The following is a 12,752-nucleotide window of genomic DNA, read 5'->3' on the forward strand; positions in this document are numbered from 1 at the left end:
GTACAAAAGGGGGGGAAAAAGCATAACCAATAATATTATTTTTCATATATAAAAAAAAATAAATTCTCTCACAGACAAGCCAAACCTAGGGAATTCAAAACCACTACACCACTATTGCAAGAAATGCTCAAGGGAGTCTTAAACCTGGAAGTGAAAGGACAGCAGTTACCACGATGAAAACACATGAAAATATAAAACTCACTGAAAAAGCAAACATAAAAATGAAAAAAAGACTCAAATTGGTACCACCACAGAAAATCAGCAAACCACAAGGACAATAAGTGAAAAAGAAAGGAATAAAGAATATACAAAACAGGCCAGGCGCAGTGGCTCACGCCTGTAATCCCAGCACTTTGGGAGGCTGAGCTGGGCGGATCACGAGGTCAGGAGATCGAGATCGTCCTGGCTAACACAGTGAAACCCCGTCTCTACTAAAAATACAAAAAATTAGCCGGGCGTGGTTGTAGACGCCTGTAGTCCCAACTACTCGGGAGGCTGAGGCAGGAGAATGGCCTGAACCCGGGAGGCGGAGCTTGCAGTGAGCCGAGATCGTGCCATTGCACTCCAGCCTGAGCAACAGAGCGAGACTCCATCTCAAAAAAAAAAAAAAAAAAGAATATACAAAACAGCCAGAAAACAATGAACAATTCGACAAGAAAAAAAACTCACATATCAATAATATTCCTGAATGTAAATAAATTAAATTCTCAAATTAAAAGATATAGATTGACTGAATGGATTTTTAAAAACGTGACCTAACTATATGCTTCCTACAAGAAATGAATGGATTTGATTTCCTTGTATTTTGTTGAGGTTTTCTTCTTTCCCATCTATGTTCACCAGGAATGTTGGCCTGTAGTTTTCTTTTTAGGTTATGTCCATGTCTGATTTAGTAACAGAGTAATGTTGGCCTTGTACAATGCATTAGCGATAATTGCCACCTCTTCAGTTTTTAAAAATACTTTGGGAAGATTGGTATTAGTTCTCTATACACCTGGTAGAATTCCACAGTGAACCCATCTGATGCTGGGCTTTTCTCTGATAAAAGAATTTTTATTTATTTTAAGTTCTGAGATACATGTGTAGGATGTACAGGTATCTTACATAGGTAAAGGTGTGCCATGGTGGTTTGTTGCACCTATCAACCCATCACCTAGGTATTAAGTTTAGCATGCATTAGCTATTTTTCCTGATGCTCTCCCTCCCCTAATGCCCCCGACAGACCCCAGTGTGTGTTGTTCCCTTCCCTGTGTCCATGTGTTCTCCTTGTTTAGTTCCCAATTATAAGTGAGAAAGTGCGGTGTTTGGTTTTTTGTTCCTGTGTTAGTTTGCTGAGGTTAATGGCTTCCAGCTCCATCCACGTCCCTACAAAGGACATGATCTCACTCCTTTTTAGGGCTGCATCATATTCCATGGTATATATGTACCACAATTTCTTTATCCAGCCTATCATTGATGGGCATTTGGGTTGATTCCATGTCTTTGCTATTGTGCTGCAATGAACATACATGTGCATGTATCTTTATAATAGAATGATTTTTATTCCTTTGGGTATATACCCTGTAATGGGATTACTGGGTCAAATGGTATTTCTGGTTCTAGGTCTTTGAGGAATTGCCACTCTGTCTTCCATAATGGTTGAACTAATTTACATTCCCACCAATAGTGTAAAAGTGTTCCTATGTCTCCACAGCCTCGCCAGCATCTCTTGGTTTTTGATTTTTGTTTGTTTGTTTTGAGATTAAGTCTCCATCTCATTATTTTTATTAAGAGTTTCTCTAACTAATGGATGTTGAATTTTCACAAGTGCTTTATTGGTACCTGTTGCTTTATTTTAGAAAGTTACTTTAAAATCATTCGGAAAATGGCATATATATATATAGGCAGAAGACAGACTAAGGCAGAAGCCCTGGTTTGTGTGTGTGTGTGTGTGTGTGCGTGTGTATAGACGTGTGTGTGTATGTGTGTGTGAATGAGAGAGTGTGGGTGTGTTTGTATGTATGTATTATCCAGATAGACAGGTAACAGTCCTTTGGTTATTATCCTCCTCTGCCTCTGTGTGTGTGTGTGTGTGTGTGTGTGTGTGTGTGTGTGTGTGTGCACGTGTGTTATCTAGATAGATAGATAAATATATAGATAGATGATAACAGTCCTTTGGTACCTTGCATAAAGCAAAAACTTTATCTTTTTGATTTTCCACAAGATTTATGTTTTTAAATTTTTTCCAATTTTTATTTTAGGTTCAGGGGCACATGTGCAGGTTTGTTACATGGATAAATTGCATGTCATGGGGATTTACATAGTACCCAAGATATAGTTTTTCAGTCCTCACTCTACTATCACCCTCCACCCTCCAGTAGGCCACAGTGTCTATTATTCCTTTCTTTGTGCCCATGTGTACTCAGTGTTTAGCTCCCATTTATAAGAGAGAACATGCAGTATTTGGTTTTCTGTTCCTGAGTTAATTGGCTCAGGATAATGGCCTCCAGTAGCTCCAACTATGTTGCTGCAAACGACATGATTTCTTTAGTTTTATGGCTGTGTAGTATTCCATGGTGTATATGTACCACACTTTATTTATCCAGTCCACTGTTGATGGGGATGTAGGTTGATTCTATTTCTTTGCTATTGTGAATAGTGTTGCAATGAACATAGACACGTATGTGTCTTTATGGTAGAAAGCCTCATATTCCTTTGGGTATATACCCAGTAATGGGATTTCTGGGTATAATGGTAGCTCTGTTCTAAGCTCTTTGAGAAATCTAGAAACTGCTTTCCACAGTGGGTAAACTAATCTACACTGCAATCAGCAACGGATAAGCGTTGCCTTTCTCCATAACCTTGCCTCTGGTTGTCGTTGTTGTTTTTGAGACAGAATCTCGCTCTGTTGACCAGGCTGGAGTGCAATGGCACGATCTCAGCTCACTGCAACCTCCAACTCCTGGGTTCAAGCAATTCTCCTGCCTCAGCTTCCTGAGTAGCTGGGATTACAGGCATGTGCCACCATGCCCGGCTAATTTTTGTACTTTTAGTAGAGACGGGGTTTCACCACGTTGGTCAGGCTGGTCTGGAACTCCTGACCTCGTGATCCGCCAACCTCAGCCTCCCAAAGTGCTGGGATTACAAGCGTGAGCCACCGCACCCGGCCTGTTTTTTTCTCTCTTTTTTTTTGCTTTTTTTTTTAACTTTTCATTAACGGCCATTCTGACTGGTGTGAGGTGGTATCTCCTTGTGTGTTTGATTTGCATTTCTCTAATGATTAGTAATGTTGAGCATCTTTTCATATGCTTGTTGGCCATGTGCATGTCTTCTTTTGAGAAGTGTCTTTTCATGTCCTTTGCGTATTTTTTAATGGGGTTGTTTGTTTTTGCTCATTAATTTCTTTAAGTTTCTTACACAATCTGGGTATTAGACCTTTGTCAGATGCATAATTTGCAAATATTTTCTTGCATTCTGTAGGTTGTCTGTTTACTCTGTTGATAGTTTCTTTTGCTGTGTAGAAGCTCTTTAGACAGACGTCACTTGCCAGTTTTTGTTTTTGTTGCAATTGCTTTTGGAGTCTTTGTCATGAAGTCTTTGCCAGGGCTTATGTACATGATGGCATTTCCTAGGTTTCCTTCCAGGGTTTTTACAGTTTTACATTTTACATTTAAGTCCCTAATCCATCTTGAGTTGATTTTTGTATATTTGAAATTTGCTAAAGTCTAGTTTATAATTTTTTTCAATTATGATTCATGTTTTTGGTGTCCTAAGAAATCATTGTTCATCCAAATGTGAAGATTTTGTTTTCATGTAGAAATAATTACTTTTTAAAATTGTTTTATTTTCTCCTGTGTATGAGCTTAGAAAGTATATATTCATTATTCTTATTTTACTGATACACTAAAACTTACTATATACATCCTTGATTTGTTAACATATAAATTTGTAATTTTACAACTTCCTTCACTTTAGAATTGAGAACTTTAAACCATAATAACACAATACACACTTTCCAAAATTAAGCAGTATTATTGATAAAATTCTAGTTTTATAAATAATCTAAATAAGAGACAGCATTACTGTTTTTTAGGCCTATATTCATCTAGACTTTTCCCACACTTTTATCCCATATATTGAACTTCATTAACTGCTACATCTTTGTTCTTTGTTTCTCCTTGAGAAAAAATTTTTATATACTTTCCTTAGTGCTGTACTGCTGAAATTCAATTAATGAGTTTTTGTTGTGCAGAAATTACTTTCTACTTTTTAAAGAGAACTTCACTGGATATGAACCTAGGTTGGCAATTATTTTCTTGCAGCACTTTGAAATATGTTTCTATTCTTCTTCTTTCCAATTTGATCTTTTAAGGTAACATGTCTCCCTTGCCCCTTGCTGCATTTGAGATTCTGCTCATTCAAGTTGGTTTTACTAATTTCACAAAAACATGTCTAGATGTGATTTTCATTGCATTCATTTTACTTGGGGTTCTTAGAGCTTCTAAAATATGTGAATTGATGTATTTTCTCTTCAAATATTGCTTCTGCCCTAGTCTCTCTCTGTCTTTAGGACTCCAATTATCTACACCTATATTAGAATTTCAGACCTATTTACTATGCCCCATGTATATCTTACGAACTTGTCTGTATTTTCTATCATTTTGTCCCCTTATTATTCAGAGTAAATATTTTCTTCTGTTACACTATTTCTCTCAAAGAGAAGGACTTTCACAATGATAGTTTAAAGAGCTCACCAGATCCTCTTCCTAGCACAACCCATCATTATTTGGTAAAAAAAAAAATTATTGGTAAAAAAAAAAAAGAAAAACAAATTTATTGTATCTGCAAACTGTCCTAAGGGCCCAGGGCAAATAAAAATGTATTTATTCCATTACCTCTCACCATATACAAAAATCAACTCAAGGTAAGTTAAAGACTTAAATGTGAGACCCGAAGCTATAAAAACACTAGAAGAAAACCTAGGAAAAATTCTTCTGGACATTGGTCTAAGCAAAGAAATTATAATTAAGATCTCAAAAGTACAAGCAACAAAAACAAAACAGACAAATGGGACTTATTTAAATTCAAAAGCTTCTGGGCCAGGCGTGGTGGCTCATGCCTGTAATCCCAGCACTTTGGGAGGCCAAGGCAGGCAGATTACGAGGTCAAGAGTTTGAGACCAGCCTGACCAACATGGTGAAACCCCGTTTCTACTAAAAATACAAAAATTAGCCAGAAGTGGTGGCTCACACCTGTAATCCCTGCTACTCAGGAGGCTGAGGCAGGAGAATCGCTTGAACCTGGGAGGCAGAGATTGTAGTGAGCCGAGATCGCGCCACTGCACTCCAGCCTTGGTGAGAGAGTGAGACTCTGTCTCAAAAAGGCAAAACGAAACCAAAAAAAAGCTTCTGCACAGCAAAAGAAAAAAATCAACGGAGTGAACAGACAACCTGCCAAATAGGAGAAAATATTTGTAAACTATACATCTGACTGATAAACAGAATTTACAAGAAACCCTAACATCTCAACAAAATAACAATAATAAGTTCATTAAAAAGTGGACAAAGAACAAGAACAATCATTTTTCAAAAGAAGACATACGTGGCCAAGAAGCATATGAAAAAATGCCCAACATCACTAATCATCAGAGAAATGCAAATTAAAACCACAATGAGATATCACCTTGCACCAGTCAGAATGGTTATTATTAAAACATCAAAAAATAACAGATGTTGATGAGGTTGTGGAGGAAAAGGAGATGCTGGTACACTGTTGGTGGAAATGTAAATTAGTACAACCTTTATGGATTGCAGTATGGAGATTTCAAAAATAACTAAAAAATAGAACTACTGTTCAAGCCAGCAATCACACTACTGAGAATCTACATGAAAGAAAAGAAATCATTATATTAAAAAGACACCAGCACTTGTTTGTTTATTGCAGCACTATTCACAATGGCAAAGATAAGGAATCAGTGTACATGTCCATCAGTGGATGAATGGATTTTTGAAAATGGTGTATACACACACACCACACACACACACACACACACACACACAATGGAATACTATTCAGCCATAAAAAAGAGGGAAATCATGTCTTTTGCAACAACATGGATGGGACTGGGGTCCATTATGATTAAGTGAAACAACTCAAAAACAGAAAGTCAAATACTGCATGTTCTCATTTATACGTGGAAGGTAAATAATGAGTACACATGGACAGAGAGTGTGGGATAATAGATACTGGAGACACATGTGGAATAAGGGATACTGGAGACCCAGACGGTGGGAGGGAAGTTTGAGATGAGAAGTTTCTTAATGGGTACAATGTGTATTATTCCCATGATGGTAACACAAAAAAAAACCCAGACTTCACCATTATGTAATATATCCATGTAAGAAAACTACACTTATACTCCTTAAATTTGTACACATTTTTTAAAGAAATACTTATTTAAGACAATCTATTAAAAATCTTGGTAAGAATAATCAGCATCTATGGCATCTGAGTCACAAGCTATTCCCATCCTGTCCCCTCCCAATTCAGTTGTCTGAATCTCCACTCTAGACAGGCATAGTCAAAAAGACACAGTTTCCTCTCACCCTTGTTCTCACTATAGGGCTACAGATTCACCCACAGAGGGGCAGGCCCCTAGCTTGGTATTGCAGAGGCTCTATTCCAGGAAGACAGAGCTAAAAGACTGGGGCTTCCTTCCCCCAGTCAGCCCCAACTTGTACAGCAGAAGGTGTGGCAGGCCAAGAATAGGAGGCCCAATTACCCATACTCCAATTCACTCAAACAGTGAATGTTCTACAACAGAAGAGGCAAGCTGAGATGATCAGGGGCTACCATGCCCAGCCAGCACCCTACTTGCTAAGTAGGGGTATCATTCTGGCAGGAAGCAGACTATAGTCTCTACCACAAACTCCACTACAGTTGTGCAAGATCGTGCTGAGAGGGAGAGGCCTTATGAACAGAGAGTTCAAAAGCTCTACCTAAGGAGACTGACTTTATCTGGAATAAGGCATGAGGAAATTGACAGCTAAGGACACTGTCAAAAACAATGGAGATCTGGAGAGTGATCAGCTAAGAGAATGGTAATTTTGTAAGACTGGTAGCAACACGTAAAATAGTGGATCAGCTAGCAAAAAAAATCAAACAAAGAGATAGCTAAGAGCCCTCTTGGGAGTCTGAGAATGCCCCAAAGATTGGCAAAACCCTAATCCTGCTAAGAGGTCCAACTTTAATTAAGTTAGACTATGGCACAATGTATGTGCTACATTACTGTTTAAAAAAAAAAAAAAAAGGAACAACTAGGTAGCAATCAGTGAATTAGCAGAGGCTAAAAATTGAGTGAGATATCAACAGAATTAGACCAACCAAAGCTTAATGAGATCAGGGAACTAGACAATCAAAGAGAACCCAGTTAAAGCTATAGTTATCCCAGACAGCAATAGAGACTACACACACGATGGAGAAGTGACATCAGTGGCTACACGCTGCAGGGAAAATAGGTTTCACTGAGCTATTCCAGCCAATTCACTAAACTACTAAAAAAAAAACCCAAGACAGAAAAACCCAAAAGGTAGAGAACAAATCAGTATTCAAAGTTAATACAAAAATTATCTAAAATGTCCAATCTCAAAAAAAGTTACAAGACATGCAAGGAAATAGGAAAGTGTGACTTATACAAATGAAAAAGAGGATACAATAGAAAACAGCCTTTGAATGGGCCTACGTGTCAAATGTAGGAGACAACGATTTCAAATCAGCTAGTATAAATATGTTCAAAAAACTGAAGAAAAACATTTTTTAAAAATGTAAGATAATGTCTCATCTAATAGCAATATCAGTAAAGAAATGGAAATTATTTTTGAAAAACAAAAATTATGGAATTGAAATGTATAATAACTATAATAAAAAGCTTACTTGAGGCCGGGCACAGTGGCTCACGCCTGTAATCCCAGCACTTTGGGAGGCCAAGGCAGACGGATCATGAGGTCAGGAGATCAAGGCCATCCTGGCCAACATGGTGAAACCCCATCTCTACTAAAATACAAAAAATTAGCCAGATGTGGTGGCACGTGCCTGTAGTCCTGGCTACTCGGGAGGCTGAGACAGGGGAATCACTTGAACCTGGGAGGCGGAGGTTGCAGTGAGCGGAGATCGCGCCACTGCACTCCAGCCTGGTGACAGAGAAGAAAAAAAAAAAAAAAGAAAGAAAAACTCACTTGAAAGCCCCAAAAGTGAAATTTGAGTTGGCAGAAGAAAGAATCCACAAACTTGAAGATAATCAATAGATATGATGCAATCTGATGAAGAGAGAGATAAAAGAATAAAGGTAAACACCGACTCAGAGAAATGACTAGAAATGACTCAGACATGTAAAGGTAAGAACAGGCTAAGTGCAGTGGTGTGATCATAGCCCACTGCGGCCTCAACCTCTTGGGCTCAAGTGATCCTCTCACCTCAGCCTCCTGAGTAGCTGGGACTACAGGCATGTACCACTATGCCTGGCTAAATTTTGCTTTTACGTAGAGACAGGGTCTTACTATGTTTCCCAGGTTGGTCTTGAACTCCTGGACTCAAGCAATCCTCCCACCTCCACCTCCCAAAGTGCTAGGATTACAGGCACAAGCCACCATGCCCAGTCTACTAAATTCTTATATCCAGCAAAACTATCCTTTAAAAATAAAGCTGAAATAAAGACATGCTCAGATAAACAAAAACTCAGAGAATCTGTTGCTAGTAGATTAGCCTTACAAGGAATACCAAAAGAAGTTCTTCAGGCAAAAAGCAATTGCTACGCAATCATATTTCAACACAGCCCTGTGACTCCAATCCCTGGCCACAGATGGCTAGACCCAGTGGATTAATAACTGAACCAAAGACAGCCATCTAGAGGTAGCTCAAGTTTTCAGTCTTTGCAATTAACAGTCTTAATGATGACACAGGTCATGTGTAGTAAAATGTATGAAATCTGCTTTCTCCCTGAAGCCCAGCAGGGAATCTTCCAAGATAGTTTCTTGCTTCCCTTAAATTAAACACCCATCTGAGTGTCTCCGTTACTTGCAACCTAGAAGGAACAAACAAATATACCTGAAGAATGTTATATGATAATAAACATGTGAAACTACAAAACCACTCTTTCAGATTTTCAACCAGAAAATATCAATTTCTATTTAAAGATATTTCAGCTACTTTGTCTTCTGAGTCTTTGCTTTTAAATACATTATTCTGTCCTTGAAGGACAGGAGCCATCCTTTTGCAATAGGAATGGAAGAGCCCCAGGCCTATTTCTTAAGATTTAGAGTTCCCACTGTCCTAATCCTAATTTCAAGTCTCACTATGATTATGCCTGTAGTTCAAGCTGCTTTAACAAAGCACCACAGACTGGGTGGCTTATAAACAACAAAAATGTATTTCTCACAGTCCTGGAAGCTGGAAATAAAAAATCTGAATACTACCTTGCATGGTCAGATTCTGGTGAGGATCTTCTTTGAGCTGCAGACCGACAGCTTTCTTTATATCCCCATATGGAGGAAAGGCAGCAAGCCAGCTCTCTGGCCTCTTCTTCTTTTTTTTTTGAGATGGAGTCTCGCTCTGTTGCCCAGGCTGGAGTGCAGTGGCGCGATCTCGGCTCACTGCAAGCTCCGCCTCCCAGGTTCATGCCATTCTCCCGCCTCAGCCTCCTGAGTAGCTGGGACTACAGGTGCTTGCCACCACGCCCGGCTAATTTTTTGTAATTTTAGTAGAGACGGGGTTTCACTGGGTTAGCCAGGATGGTTTCGATCTCCTGATGTCGTGATCCACCCAGCTCGGCCTCCCAAAGTACTGGGATTACAGGCGTGAGCCATTGTGCCCAGCCTCTCTGGCCTCTTCTTATAAGGGCACTAATCTCATTCATGAAGACAGCCTCATGACCTTATTACCTCCCCAAGTCCCTACCTCTAAATGTCATTACTTTGGGGATTAGATTTGAAAATTTGAATTTTGGCAGAACACAGTATTCAGTCTATAATACTGACCATCCATACTGAAAGGGCCTGGTTGTTCTAGGAAAACCAACACTTCAGTGCTGAGTGTGAGTTCAATGACTGTTACTTTATTGAGAGCAAGGATTGTGTGGATTTGTGTACTCCTAGAACCTAGCACCAGACTCAATTCTTAACAGGCCTTTAATCAAAATGTATTCAGTAAAATACTGAATAATATTTTCATTGCCAAGTAGAAGATAGGAAAAACAGAACATAAAACCTGAAACCAAACCACATATTAAATTATATAATCTAATCATACACACAGATGGAGACCTCATAAAATACTTGAGTAATAATTTTAAAAATGTGTCTACTATTCTCTTAAACTCTACCTACATAACTATCCAGCTCTTAATTTCAATTATATTTTGGATGTAGGATTTGTAGTTGATTCTTTTTATAACTTCCTGACCTCTGTAAGAATTAAATGTATGATCTAATTTCATAATATATTAACAATCATTATTTTAAAGTTGTTTTTGATAACTCCAATATCTGAAGAGTCTATATGCCTATTGACATTTCTTGTTTTTTCTCGTGCCTTTTGGTAGAATGGATTTGTTTCGTGATATGCCAGTTAAGTTTGATTGAATGCTAGACACTGTATATGACAAATTATAGAAACCATACAAACCTCTGGATGATCATATCTTCCTCCCTAAAACATTTACTTTTGTCTTGATGGGAAGTTAGGACAGGGGCAGACCCAAAGCTATGTTACAATGCTAGTCTTTGTGAGTAGAGAAAGTGTATTTTGAGTTCATTTAGACTCCTAGGGGCTTAGTCCTCTGAGTATCCCAATTGTGAAATCTTTACCAGAGCTCTTCCTCTTCAGTGGGCCTATAAGCTCTGCTTATGAATCAGAAAACATTTCAGGAGAAAAGTAGTGGCAAATGTCAGAATTGCCATTCTGAACTTGCCTCCCCAACAAAATACTTGAACCCTCCTGTCCTTGCTGCCTAGAGATAGCTCTCTGAAACCTTCAAATATATTTTTAAAAATATGTCCTAGCCAGCTTTTCTAAATTGTACCATTATAAGGTTTACTCTACAAAACACTAGTCCATCACTCACAAAAGCAGAAACTGATTCTCTTCCTTTAATGAGAATTGCCACAAGTTTGCCAAATTTATTAATCTTCTCTAAGGAAGAGCAAACTATAATCTAACATTTTATCATTATAGGTTCCCCAAAAATAAGATATTCTATGATACAAACACATTCTTCACCCAAGTAAAGTACTAGAAATTAAACACATTTAATGCACTTGAAAAAAATCTTCCTAATGTTGACCATTGTTTATATTAGTCATATGTTATGTATTAGGAACTAAAAGAATGTTTTCTCAGTGCTATGAATAAGTTAGATTTACTTTTTACAAAGATAATTTGTACTATTTGAACATTTTGAAGAGCATAATAGACCGGCTGAATTTTGTTACTGTTTAAGGCTGAGTACAATCTCATTTCCTTATGCCCTTAGAGAGAACTACCTGAAAGCAAATATCTAAAAAACAATTTAATTTGCTACTTAAAATGATATGCTATCAAGTTGAAATCACTCTAAAGATAAGGCAACTATAAAGACTACAGGAATAATGTATGAACAGTTAAAATTGGCTCATTATAAAGAATACTAACCCTCTTTCAATGGTATTTGAGGCAGACAAGCATTGAATAACTCTTAATTACTTAGATACTCAAGGAACATTACCTCATTTGTTTAGTGCCACCCATTTTTCCATAGCAAGTCCTCAAATAATTATTCCCAAAGCTGTATTTTATGTTTCAAATTGCTTTAAATTTTCAATAGATCCATAGATAATAAAAAGTTATCAATACTTCATATTTTCTGAGGAAGTGAAGTTATATGTCACACACATACACACATACATACACACACACACACACACACACACACAAACATGCACACAAAGCTAAGAATCACAAGGCCCCATTTAATTTTTTTTTTTTTAAGAGACGAAGTCTTGCTCTTCCACCCAGACTGGAGTGAAGTGGTGTGAACATGGCTCACTGCAACCTAGGCCTCCCAGACTCCAGTGATTCTCCTGTCTCAGCCCCCTGTATTACTCCATTCTCACACTGCAGATAAAGACATACCCGAGACTGGGCAATTTACAAAAGAAAGAGGTTTAAAGGACTTATAGTTCCACATGGCTGGGGAAGCCTCACAATCATGGTGGAAGGTGAAAGGCACGTCTGACACGGTGGCAGACAAGAGAAAGGAGCTTGTGCAGGGAAACTCTGCTTTACAAAACCATCAGATCTCTTGAGACTTATTCATGATCTTGAGACCAGCACAGGAAAGAAATGCCCCCATGATTCAAATACCTTCCAGGTCCCTCCCACAACACATGGGGATCCAAGATGAGATCTGGGTGCGGACAGAGCCAAACCATATCATTCCACCCCTGGCCCCTCCAAATCTCATGGCCTCACATTTCAAAACCAATCATGCCCTCCCAACAGTCCCCCAAAGTCATAACTCAAAAGTCCATACTCCAAAGTCTCATCTGACACAAGGCAAGTCTCTTCCGCCCATGAGCCTGTAAAAGCAAAAGCAAGTTAGTTACTTCCTAGATACAATGGAGGTACAGGCATTGAGTAAATACAGCCATTCCAAATGAAAGAAATTGGCCAAAACAAAGGAGCTACTGGCCCCATGCAAGTCCAAAATCCAACAGGGAAGTCAAATCTTAACACTTCAAAAT

At 38.4% G+C, this 12,752-nt stretch overlaps 1 protein-coding gene across 15 annotated transcripts in view; it reads right to left on the reverse strand.

Annotated features, from left to right (window-relative positions):
- CEP128 (centrosomal protein 128) overlaps positions 1-12,752 on the reverse strand; it is a 449,614-nt gene that overhangs the window by 318,853 nt on the left and 118,009 nt on the right. The window lies entirely within an intron of this gene.

The sequence above is a fragment of the Pongo abelii genome, chromosome 15 (assembly GCF_028885655.2).
Source record: "Pongo abelii isolate AG06213 chromosome 15, NHGRI_mPonAbe1-v2.0_pri, whole genome shotgun sequence".
Classification (NCBI taxonomy): Eukaryota; Metazoa; Chordata; class Mammalia; order Primates; family Hominidae; genus Pongo; species Pongo abelii.